The sequence below is a fragment of the Schistocerca gregaria genome, chromosome 4, assembly GCF_023897955.1.
Source record: "Schistocerca gregaria isolate iqSchGreg1 chromosome 4, iqSchGreg1.2, whole genome shotgun sequence".
Classification (NCBI taxonomy): domain Eukaryota; kingdom Metazoa; phylum Arthropoda; class Insecta; order Orthoptera; family Acrididae; genus Schistocerca; species Schistocerca gregaria.
Window position 1 is genome coordinate 45,278,176 of NC_064923.1, and position 12,910 is coordinate 45,291,085.

A 12,910-nucleotide genomic window follows, 5' to 3' on the forward strand; every position below is an offset into this window, starting at 1 on the left:
TCATTCTGTCATGCAGTGAAATATCTTGTAGTAACATCGGTAGAACATTACGTAGGAAATCAGCATACATTGCACCATTTAGATTGCCATCGATAAAATTGGTACCATTTATCCTTCCTCCCATAATACCGCAGCATTCATTAACCCGCCAAGGTTGCTGACGTTCCACTTGTCACAACCATCGTGGATTTTTCGTTGCCCAATAGTGCATATTATGTCCGTTTACGTTACCACTGTTGGTGAATGACACTTCATCGCTAAATAGAACGCGTGCAAAAAATCCATTTGACCTATGGCAGCGCCATCTATCGGGCCAACCATAGCGCCATCTGGTTTCCACCTTCAAGCTAGACAAGCTTCGTTCTGTGTAGTTTTTTCGTTTGACGCTTATTTCGTGAAATATTTGGCCCGGTCACTATCAATGGACCACCCTGTATACAGTAACAGACCTGAAAACGCGTGGGTCGGGAATCTTTGACTTAACATAACGGGCTAAGTAACATAACGGGCAATAATGTTCCTGCTAGAGAACTCGATCAGCTGCCAGGTTTTCAGCTTCCTCTCAGTTTATGTACATGCAAAGAAGACCCTTTACAAAAGTTAGTTTCCAGGAATTACGAAGTCTTCAAAGAGTTTCACAGTGCTGCTTTGAGGATCCTTTCATTTTTCAGCATGTTGAACGTGCCCCGCAAGCTTCAGTTACTTTTCAGCAACGACTATGTGAAATTATATGGGTGCCTGGTATCTGTTCTTTATGACGAGTCCGAATAACAGATGCCACGCAATGAAATAGTTGATTCACCCCGATGAGCAATGACTTCACCACCTTGTGTACGGATGCGCAGTTACGTTCGACCTCCAGCGCCCATCTCAGAGTAGCGAGTGTGGATGAGACGGGTGGGGGCTGCGAACAGCTGTTATTAGGTGGGAATGTTAGTCGGCCGAGAGGCATGCCGAGACAGATCGAGCAAGTGAGACACTGTATCCGGGTAGCGCAGTGGTTAACGCAAGCGCCTAGTAAGACGAAGATCTCAAGATTAGAATCCTCACCCGGCACACATTTTCACTTGTCGCCGCTGATTCCGCGTAGAGACCCGAAGCAGCTGACATCAATAATCCCTTCCCTTTCCTTTAGTTTCCCTCGCACCACCTATAATTTAGATAAGATGATTATATGCAGGCTTCGTAGGCTACTTCTTAGCACTTGATCTTTTTAAACGTAATGGTGATAACTCATCTTCAAAATTGCTGAAACATATTGACCTTGTGTACTGATTTTACTAGCGTCTTCCGAGTCGCACCTACGGGTATGGCGGCCGGTGGGATAGTAGCGAGGTACAGCTGAAACATTGCGTACATACTTATAGTCTAATTGCAATACCGATCGCGTATGCTGGAAGACTCCAGGAACATTCCCAACTCTGCTGCTGATCCAGACTTAACTTTCCACTCTGCAGCGTAATGTGCATTTAACTGCCAGGTTAAAACTGTGTGCCGGACTATGACTCGATCCTAGAAAAGTAGGAGATGAGCGGAAATGAAGCTGTGACGGCGGGTCGTGAGTCGTTCTTGGATATCGCAATCGTTGGGGCACACGCCTGCGAGAGACAAAGGTCCCGGTTTCGAGTCCCGGTACGCTACATAATTTCCACAGCAGACCTGTGCACCGACGTCTCTCTTATTACATCTATGGATGCCGAAATAAGGAACTTTTGTGAATATCTTGCAGTACCTATTTTGCAGTAATATTTGAGTACATACGTTTCTAATTTTCACGCACATTGCGTCTCTCTTATCACCTTTTATTTTTTGCACTATAGATCTGACCGTTCCATCAATCTTGGTGGTCCTTAGTTTTGAGCTTTACGGCGTTGCGGGGCGGCAAGTTTTCGCCATCATACAATTAATATTCAATAAACTCTTTTCGATTTATTTTTCTGTTAAATCCTCTGCAAGCTTCTTCATCTCCCAGTACCTACTGCAACCTACATCCTCCTGAACCTGTTTAGTGTATTCGTCTCTTGGTCTCCGTCTACGATTTTTACCCTCCACACTGCCATATAATATGCTAGAAACAAACGGTTGTTTACAGTGTTTCTAACAGAAAACGATTTCATCAGCAAGATCCAGCTCCGTAAGTCTAGGCTGCTCAGTCCATCATACGGTCATGCTGCAGTTGTTCACACTTTTTCTCATCATCAAAGCCTTGGCTAATCTGAAAAGGAATGATGACAAAATGTATTCTTGTCTGACACCTTTCACATCGTTAAAGAAACGTTTGTTCCCACCTTTTGTTTTTGTAGAGGAACATTAATCTAGATACAAGTTCTATCCAGTTCTTCTCGTAGTCGACAATCTGCTGCATCTTTATCCTTTTCAGAAGATCGATGCAAATGACTTTACTTGGAACTGAGAGATACATGATGAAACCCCGGATTGTACTTTTTGTGTATTTTTTGTTGGAAGTCCTTTATTTCGGTAGTATAACAATAATGCCACGCCTCGTTTGCCAGCAGGTAGTACACCTACATTTCTGTTCACCAGACCAAACTAAATAAACAACCGTAATACTGTTTTGTTGTATTGTTCTTTGAACCATTCCTGTATAACATGTTCCTCGTTCGTTGAAAAATTCAGCCACGGAGGTTCAGTACTACAAACAATATTTTAGAAAATTGGAAGCCAAAAAAATTCAGCCTGGTGCGTCTATTACCTCTTGTCCTGTGGCGTCAACAGTCCAGTACAGCGCCTCTCGTTCAGGTGTGCTGGCTGCAACAAGAAAAATGTATCATGTGGTTTGCCCCCTGCAATGTTAAAAGTAGAAGAACAATAGCATTTAGTATGTCCTAACTTATACCTCAGCTCTGACATGGACGATCGAGCTTCTTTTGAGCGGTACCCTTCGACGCCAGTGCAGCGAATTTCAAAACAGCTTGAATCCTATAAGTGTATTAGGTGAGGGTAACGTGAAAATTGTATAAAATTAAATGTAAAACGGGTGAGTGAAAACCATTTAGGTGCCTAACTACATCAACGAGAGTGGGATGGGATTTATTACGTAATATTCGACAAGACCACCACAAACAAATTTTTCGAGCGACATCATTAGCTTTTAACTTTCCACATTCCGTGTCCACAGATAAAAGCAACGCTATCTTTCTAAAGACCAGTGTACTTACTTGACACAAGAGAGTAAATACATCTCACAACACACGTTCCAATGGCGCCTAGACAATGCGCATCGACGTCAATTCGAAAACAAATGTACGTGACCTATCACGCGTTCTCGATGGCGAAGGCCAATGACTGACCCACGTCAATGCAGTTATCAGCGTGGGAAAGCACGGTGTTACGAAAGTTTGCTATAGCGTAAGATGTGAAATGTTTTAAACAGAAAACATTTTAGATAAGGACACGATAGAGAAAGCTAAATACGTCAGGATTTACAGGTACATCTACATCTACATCTACATGGCAGAGGGTTCATCGAACAGTCTACACAGTTCTCTATTATTCCATTCTCCTACAGCTCGGGGAAAGGAGTCACCTGTGTCTTTCCGTCGGCCTGGGTAGCTGAGCGGTTCTAGGCGCTACAGTCTGGAACAACGCGACTGCTGTGGTCGCAGGTTCGAATCCTGCCTCGGGCATGGATGTGTCTGATGTCCTTAGGTTAGTTAGGTTTAAGTAGTTCTAAGTTCTAGGGGACTGATGACCTCAGAAGTTAAGTCCCATAGTGCTCAGAGCCATTTGAACCATTTTTTTGTCTTTCCGTGCGAGCTCTGATTTATATTAATTTTTCAACGTGATCGTTTCTCCTTACGTAGGTCGGCGTAAACAAAATTTTCGCATCCACAGGAGAATGTTGGTGATTGGAATATCGTGAGAAGATTCTGCCGCAACGAAAAACACCTTTGTTTTAACGATGTCCACCCCAAATCCTGTATCATTCCAGTGAGACTCTCTCCCCTATATCGTGATAATACAAAACGTGCTGCCCTTCTTTGAAACTTTTCGATGCACTCCGCCAGTCCTATCTGCTAAGAAACCCCCACCGAGCAATAGATTTCTAAAAGACGACAGACAAGCGTATTGTAGGCAGCCTCCTTAGTAGATCTGTTACATTCCTGAGCGTCCTGCCAAAAAAACGCTGGCTTTGGTTTGCTTTCGCCACAACATTTGCTATGTGTTCCAATTTAAGTTGTTCGTAACTGGAATTCCTAGCTATTTAGTTGGATGTAGAGCCTTTAGGTTTCATTGTTTATCGTGTAACCGAAGTTTAATGGATTACTTTTAGCGCTCATGTGGATGACCTCGCACTTTTAGTTATTTCAAGTGCCAATTTTTGGACTATATAGGTATCTTTCACAAATTGTTTTGCAATTTGTTTCGATCTTTTGAAGACTTTACTAGTCGATAAACGACAGCGTCATTTGCAAGCAAGCTAATACGGTTGCTCAGATTGTCTCCACATCCGTTTATTTAGATAAGTAACGGCAAAGGCCCTGTAAACCAAACTCCTGGAAATTGAAATAAGAACACCGTGAATTCATTGTCCCAGGAAGGGGAAACTTTATTGACACATTCCTGGGGTCAGATACATCACATGATCACACTGACAGAACCACAGGCACATAGACACAGGCAACAGAGCATGCACAATGTCGGCACTAGTACAGTGTATATCCACCTTTCGCAGCAATGCAGGCTGCTATTCTCCCATGGAGACGATCGTAGAGATGCTGGATGTAGTCCTGTGGAACGGCTTGCCATGCCATTTCCACCTGGCGCCTCAGTTGGACCAGCGTTCGTGCTGGACGTGCAGACCGCGTGAGACGACGCTTCATCCAGTCCCAAACATGCTCAATGGGGGACAGATCCGGAGATCTTGCTGGCCAGGGTATTTGACTTACACCTTCTAGAGCACGTTGGGTGGCACGGGATACATGCGGACGTGCATTGTCCTGTTGGAACAGCAAGTTCCCTTGCCGGTCTAGGAATGGTGGAACGATGGGTTCGATGACGGTTTGGATGTACCGTGCACTATTCAGTGTCCCCTCGACGATCACCAGAGGTGTACGGCCAGTGTAGGAGATCGCTCCCCACACCATGATGCCGGGTGTTGGCCCTGTGTGCCTCAGTCGTATGCAGTCCTGATTGTGGCGCTCACCTGCACGGCGCCAAACATGCATACGACCATCATTGGCACCAAGGCAGAAGCGACTCTCATCGCTGAAGACGACACGTCTCCATTCGTCCTTCCATTCACGCCTGTCGCGACACCAATGGAGGCGGGCTGCACGATCTGGGGGCGTGAGCGGAAGACGGCCTAACGGTGTGCGGGACCGTAGCCCAGCATCATGGAGACGGTTGCGAATGGTCCTCGCCGATACCCCAGGAGCAACAGTGTCCCTAATTTGCTGGGAAGTGGCGGTGCGGTCCCCTACGGCACTGCGTAGGATCCTACGGTCTTGGCGTGCATCCGTGCGTCGCTGCGGTCCGGTCCCAGGTCGACGGGCACGTGCACCTTCCGCCGACCACTGGCGACAACATCGATGTACTGTGGAGACCTCACCCCCCACGTGTTGAGCAATTCGGCGGTACGTCCACCCGGCCTCCCGCATGCCCACTATACGCCCTCGCTCAAAGTCCGTCAACTGCACATACGGTTCACGTCCACGCTGTCGCGGCATGCTACCAGTGTTAAAGACTGCGATGGAGCTCCGTATGCCACGGCAAACTGGCTGACACTGACGGCGGCGGTGCACAAATGCTGCGCAGCTAGCGCCATTCGACGGCCAACACCGCGGTTCCTGGTGTGTCCGCTGTGCCGTGCGTGTGATCATTGCTTGTACAGCCCTCTCTCAGTGTCCGGAGCAAGTATGGTGGGTCTGACACACCGGTGTCAATGTGTTCTTTTTTCCATTTCCAGGAGTGTATATTGGGGAACGCCAGAAATCACTTCTGCTTTACTCGGTGACTTCCCATTAATCACTACGAACTGGGACATCTCTGATAGGAACTGAGTCAATATTCCATAGGCATACAATTTCACTACAAGCCGCTTGTGTGGTGCAGTGTCAAAAGGGGGGGGGGGGGGGGTTCTGAATGGTTCGACGAGGTCCTCCACGATTCATTCTCGTGCGCCAATCTCTATCTAGTAGCACTACTCACACAAAATAGTCTTATTTGTCTGTCTTCCTCTAAAGTTTTTAATTTCTATGGCTCCCACTTGTACCATGGATGTGATTCCCATTCCCCGCCATCCATTCACACATTTTACTATATGTTTGCCACAAATTCCCTTAATCACCAATCCAGCGGAGAACCCCATTTTTCATTAATAAAGTGAATTTTCAGTATCTGTCTTTAACATCTCAAACTGTTTGATCTCTTCTTTTCCGATTATTTCACAATCGATATTTATATGCCTACAATAAAACTTAACTAAACTCTTCCCCAACAGGTCATGAAGACCCGAAGGCACGGACCGGCCGCCGTGTCATACTCAACCCATAGGCGTTACTGGATGCGGAAATAGAGGGCCGTGTAGTCAGTACACCGCTCTGCCGGCCGTATGTCAGTTTCCGGGACCGGAGGTGCTACTTCTCAATCAAGTATCTCCTCCGTTTGCCTCACAAGGGCTGAGTGCACCCGGCTTGCCAATAGCGCTCGGTAGACCTGATGGTCACCCATCCAATTGTTAGCCCAGCCCTACGGCGCTTAACTTCGGTGATCTGACGGGAACCGTTGTTACCACTGCTGCAAGGCCGTTGGAATACTCCTACAATGCTGTGCTCCAAACATACGTTCTCAGAGATTTCTTCCTCAAACTAAGGTCTATCTTTTATAGTAGAGAAAGGATTACGAATGAATAGTACTGATTATTAGTATGGAGAACAATTGCTGGTCTGACATTAAGGGTATGAATGACACACTGCTGTAAGTGGTTATCATATAGAATGTAATCAGCTTTCCCCATTCTTTTCAATCAATGCCTGCTTGTTTCTTAGTTGGTAATGGCTACTGGATCAAAATGGTGTCTATTCTTTCAGGCATGTCCAAAAGAATAGACCACACATATACTTTATGTGAGACTGCCAATGATCTCTTCAGTGCAGATGCACACCAGGTCGGAACTCCTACGGGAATCGGCAAAATGCCACAAGTAATGAGGTTGACGGGCAAGGGACATTAGATTAGTACGCGTGGATAAGTTGAGAATCTGTGTCTGACGGGAAGCATGGTTTGTCCGTGGAGTTGCACTGGCCACTATGTCTGAATGGATCAGTGGTAACAGCAACTACATAGTAAGCAAAAGACACGGGTTCGAATCCCGGTCCGGCACAAGTTTTGAACTTTCCCCATTGATTTCCATCGATGTGTGCTCGTAACCAATGTCTGTTATCCCATTGTAAGTTAAGAATACGCAAAGCAGCGACAAGTAGAAATGCGGTAGTCGACCGGCCTCTGTGGCCGAGCGGTTCTAGGGGCTACAGTCCGGAACCGCGCGACCGCTATGGTCACAGGTTTGAATCCTGCCTCGGGAAGGGATGAGTGTGATGTCCTTAGGTTAGTTAGGTTTAAGTAGTACTAAGTTCTAGGTGATTGATGACCTCAAATATTAAGTCTCATAGTGCTCAGAGCCACTTGCACCATCTTTACCGAATGGAAGTGGTACTTGTGTCAGATATTGGTCGAGAACTGACGAAAACGGTCCTGGAGGTAATCGTCAGGAGCACAGAACAGCATGGAGACGCAGATCATTGGTAATGTGGAGAAAATTAAGCAGGTAGTGTTTCATATATGCTCTTACTGAAGACTGTCAAACGGAAAGTGGTCAAGTAAGATATAAAATGAACAATTACGATAAACAATGTGTCAGAATCTAACGAAAAGAAGGGTCTGACTGCTGGGTCATATGCAACAGGACCTATGTTTTCTTAGTGCAAGAGGAAGAGGCAAAGGTGTTATCACTACCGGATAATGAAAATATGGAGAAATTAGATTTTCTAAAATGTTCAGCGTGGTATGTGGAGACGAAGACGTTGGTGCAGAATAGTGAGCGGTGCACAACGGCTTTATTCTTGTAAGACGGATTGCTTAAAGAAAAGGAAGCTGCGAAGTGGCACGATGATATTGACAGGGAAACTATCTGGAATTCAGTTACGTCGTTAACGTGGCTGCGCCGGCTCTCAGAGTAATGAGCAAGCATCCAGGGCGCAGTTCTTTTGGGCGTCGTGTTGTCTGTATAGAACCGTGAGTCGGTAACGACTGGCTCGCAGGTCACGTCCTCATTACAGGGAAACCATACCCAAGAGCCCGCCTCCCGGAGCGAAAACATCGATTCCAATTTCCTTTTTCATTACTTGAATAATCCGCGCAGAAGAAGCTGTCGGGCCCTGTGTGGTACAGTCTTTGAGGGGGACGATTTCTTCGAGGAAAAGTTGAGAAGTTCGTGCACAGTATAAATAGCTTTTCCTGAATATTTCCTTTACGAAAATTATGGAAGGCGTAACGTAAGACATCTTCTCATTAAAGACTCCTATACTATAAAAATTGAGATTCGTTTCATTCGAGCTTTATCCACTGCAACAGACTTAATTAGGTTATGCTTAATGTAATACCAAATTTATTAGTAAATATTTCGTGTAAGGTTGTTAGCGGTTTCATTTTGTTCAAAGATTCTGCATAGTGGAAGATCAACATTGAACAAAGAAGCTGACAATTTGCAGGATGTCATTTTTTCAGTTGATCCTTGATGTCACTCGGTACCGCAGAAAGTAAACGGTAGCGACATTAACAATGTAATTAAATTTTGGTAGTTTTATTACCAGTCCAGGTGGTTATTTTGATTTCCAGCTGCAACATTCTACAACCACAGGGTCATACCAAAAAAATTACTGATTTCGTGATTGTTAGGGATTCCATTGATATAGCCCAAATAATTACGCCACTGGTTGCCTAATGGTAACTATAAGCCACTTGTTCCGATTAATTCAGAAAATTTTAAGTGTTACGTATTTGTATCACCTGATACTTAACGTAAACGTATTATAAGTACCTACACACTGAATTCTCTGGATCAAGGAAAACCTCCATAGCAAAATACGAAAATAAAGTCCTCTACTATTTACCGTACTGTCCATGACAGGAAAACAATACACAAACGTTTATTGATAAATCGTTTTTGATACATAAACGTTTATTGATTAGACCCTTTTTTGTGACTGGGTAGCATAAAAAGTTTATAGACTTATTTTTTTACTTATGACTCCTGGGTATGCAATTATAGTTAGAATGATTTGAAAATACAGAATTCGAGTCTTCTCCATAACTCATCCACAGAGTAATCCCAGTCATTCCCGGTATCAAATGTTGAAATATGTGTGAATTCTTAGGGGACTTAACTGCTAAGGTCATCAGTCCCTAAGCTTACACACTACTTAACCTTAACTATCCTAAGGCCAAAAACACACACCCATGCCCGAGGGAGGACTCGAGCCTCCGCCGGGACCAGCCGCACAGCCCGTGACTGCAGCGACGGCCGGTATCCGAACTGCTCATACAGCTTTGAGCATGAGACCCTTAAGGGAGGAGCAGTGCGAGAGCAAGTGTCAAAAGCGAGTGACGCCTGGTGACCGGATGCTTTCACTGACAACCTGCCTTGGGAACTGCACTCCTACAGCGTTTCAGAGAAATGGCAGCTATGGCATGTGAGATGGAATGCAATTAAACTGGTACCACGGACAGGGATTCGTGTGAGATTGTCCTGAGATTCATTTCACAGAAGCACTTAGAACATTTATGAAAACGTTTTCTAGAGATCGCTACGGACCATAAAATTTTACTTATCTATTTCAATTATTTCGTGAATCAACGTGTTTTGAGATACAAACCCTCTCTTCAGCCTACAAATAATACAAAAAATATTTTATAAAAGTACATTTACATGTTCAAATTGATTTTTACAGTCTTTGCACGTGTTGTGCTCATACTGCGGAGAAACACATGGGTAAAATAACATGACGGAAAATGTTCACTTCGTTTGTAAGTCTGCTTCACTCACAAAAAACTGTTTTAAAATAGTCACACGCCCTGTTCTTACGAACAGTCTGTCTTTTTGTATTGCGTTCAGTTACCTCTGTTTCTATGGCTCCTTGGATCTTCTTAACCATTGTTGCTCAAGTGGTTCAAATGGCTCTGAGCATTATGGGACTTAACATCTGTGGTCATGAGCCCCCTATAACTTAGAACTACTTAAACCTAGCTAACCTAAGGACATCACACATATCCATGCCCGAGGCAGGATTCGAACCTGCGACCGTAGCAGTCGCGCAGTTCCGGACTGAGCGCCTAGAACCGCGAGACCACCGCGGCAGGCTAACCATTGTTGCAACTGACACTTAAACCATTACATCACAATCAACTCTGTTGTGAAACATGAACAACTTGGTGGTCAAAATGAAGTTTGCTTCCATTTAGCTATCGATATGACGTTCCATGTGTCTTCTGTCAGAGAGACTGTGAGAATTTGATCTTAAAACCAAATTATAAAATAAAAGATTTCAGTACATAGATACTTCTACTCACACACACACACACACACACACACACTATATATATATATATATATATATATAGTATTGAATTGAACATGGTGAAGAATAAACATGTCTGTAATTCGTTTTGGAACTAATTTATCAACTCTTGGCCTTAAACGAACATTTCCAATTCCTGCAAGATGTTCATTTTCCAGCTCTTCTGTAAAGTATATAATGCCTTAAGATTGTTGTCTACTGCAAAACTGTGTCCCTGTTTCGTCCATATCCTTCACTACAGCTGATATGATAGGTTTAGCAAGTCTAAAACAGTCAACATGTTCTTTAAAACGGCTGGTAACATTTCTGACCGTCTGGGTAATTTACAATTCCTTGCGTGTTCATAAATTCCTAATTTTTTCAATTCCTTTTGTGTCTCCTTAAGTTGTTGGAGGTAAGTTGAGAAATTTTTTTACCATATTTTGGAAACAGTCAATACCTATTTAAATTGTTAGAACATTTAGTTACATGACCGTCTTAGGCCCACAAATAACTAAGAGACCCGGAACTTTCGAGACAACACAGAGTGGAGGAATTCCGAGCCCATAGGGCTGCCGTAGCATTAATAATTACGAGCAAAGTTCAGATAAGTATTAAAATTTTCTTATAGCAAAAATGACAGGGAACAGTTTTCATATTGTCTTATCCGTGAATAACAATATTCTGACGAAAAAAACTCAACACCAAGAAGGAGTTGTGCGGCGTAAACAAAAGTTGGCAGATTGGCTTGGCTTTGCCATGAAATGCTTTAGTGCAGTGTCTTCATCTGACTTATATGAAGTCTTGGATCTGTACGTGAAGCGTGCTTACGGAAATTGTTGTGGTGATCACTCACTCAAAGCGAGAAATCCAGGTTCGAGTTCCGGACCGGCACAAATTTTTATTTCTTTCCAGTGAATTATATAGCTGTGGTAGTACCGTGTTCGCCGTTTGCGAACACATTTCACAATTTGATACGGTATAAATGGTCAGCATGTCTCTTCGTTCTGACATGTATGCATGGTCGAGGGAACGGCTGAGTCGAACGTTACAGACGCTGTCAATTACAGACACTGTACCAATGTAACACTGACTTGTTTTTGTTGAACATTTTAGTGATTCATAATGATGTAAATTATATATGCTAAGGCTGACTGATTGTTTACCAGTCAGCATGTGTAATGGGACCAGATGGACGGTAACAGCAGCCAGGTTCGAGCAAATTCCGCGGAGATTCGAATCCGGAATCACCAAAGCTCATTATAAAAGGTAAGTTTTGAAATTATGAAATTGTGCAGTGTTCACTTTACTAATATCCAGTTTCACCGTTAAGAATCATCTAGCGGTTGTTAATATCTTTAAACCCTTAAGGGGTGGAGTAATTTTGCTTGTGAACTTTGTTTTCTTTTTCAGTTCATCCTGTGAATCTTGTTTCTGTTTAATTAGCTCAAGTAAAAGGTCGTTTCTGTGACGCCCTAAAGTCATCTGTTACGTATTATTTTCTGTTGATTTAATAAGCGTACAATAATTCCTGTTAATAACTCATTTCAATCAACCGACTCAATCCTTTCATCCTGCTTCCCAGTGTCGTCACAACATTATTCTCCGGTAGAGTTTACATTCACACATTAGAAAGATGGTTCCTACCTTTCAGTTGCAAACTACGAAATATTACAAGGAAATGAAATTTATTAATGTGTCTTTACTAGGTTGACATTGGTCTCTTATAAAGTGTCCACGAATGGACTAGCTACTAAGAATGTTTTCTATACAGGGCGAATGTTATTAATCGTCTCTAAGCTTTAAAACCATCAAAAATAATACAAACTGCCTTTTATCGTCCATCTCAGGTTCTTTGGCCAACGTTTGTTTGACGATTCTTCTGACGTTTAGCCAGCGCGAGTGGCTGGCATTGCCGAAGGTTGACCCTCCATTGCCGGTGGTGAACTGGAACCGAGCTCGCGGCCGCAGACTATCTGTATCTGGCGCGCCAACGTCCAAGGGCTTTTCCGTGGTCATTTCCGGTGCAGTTCTCCTCTTGCTGTCTGCGACGGTCGTTTGCTGCAGCACGAGAATCCAGAATCCGTTCGCCTTGAGGCTTTCTTCTTCCTTGTTAAAGCTATTCTCATGCTTGTGTATTTTTATAGCTTCTCTGAACAATCGGATGTGATAGCTCAGCTCTGCAGCCAGAACTTCCCGTGTCGCCGAATTTTACTACGTGGTCGGTCTCACATAGCACGTGCTCTGCCACGGCCGATTTCTCTGCCTGTCCCAGTCGGCAATGTCGCTTATGTTCTATGCTTCTGCTGTTGATTGCTCGCCCAACATAAATA

General features: G+C 43.9%; 1 protein-coding gene across 2 annotated transcripts in view; it reads right to left on the reverse strand.

Moving 5' to 3' along the window:
• The window catches only part of LOC126267248 (discoidin domain-containing receptor 2-like), a 336,625-nt gene that overhangs the window by 247,213 nt on the left and 76,502 nt on the right, over window positions 1–12,910 (reverse strand). For both annotated transcript variants that reach the window (XR_007548969.1, XM_049972257.1), the window contains exon 2: window positions 2,714–2,769. The gene's annotated coding sequence lies outside the window, so the exon portion shown is untranslated. The remainder of the gene's footprint in view (window positions 1–2,713; window positions 2,770–12,910) is intronic.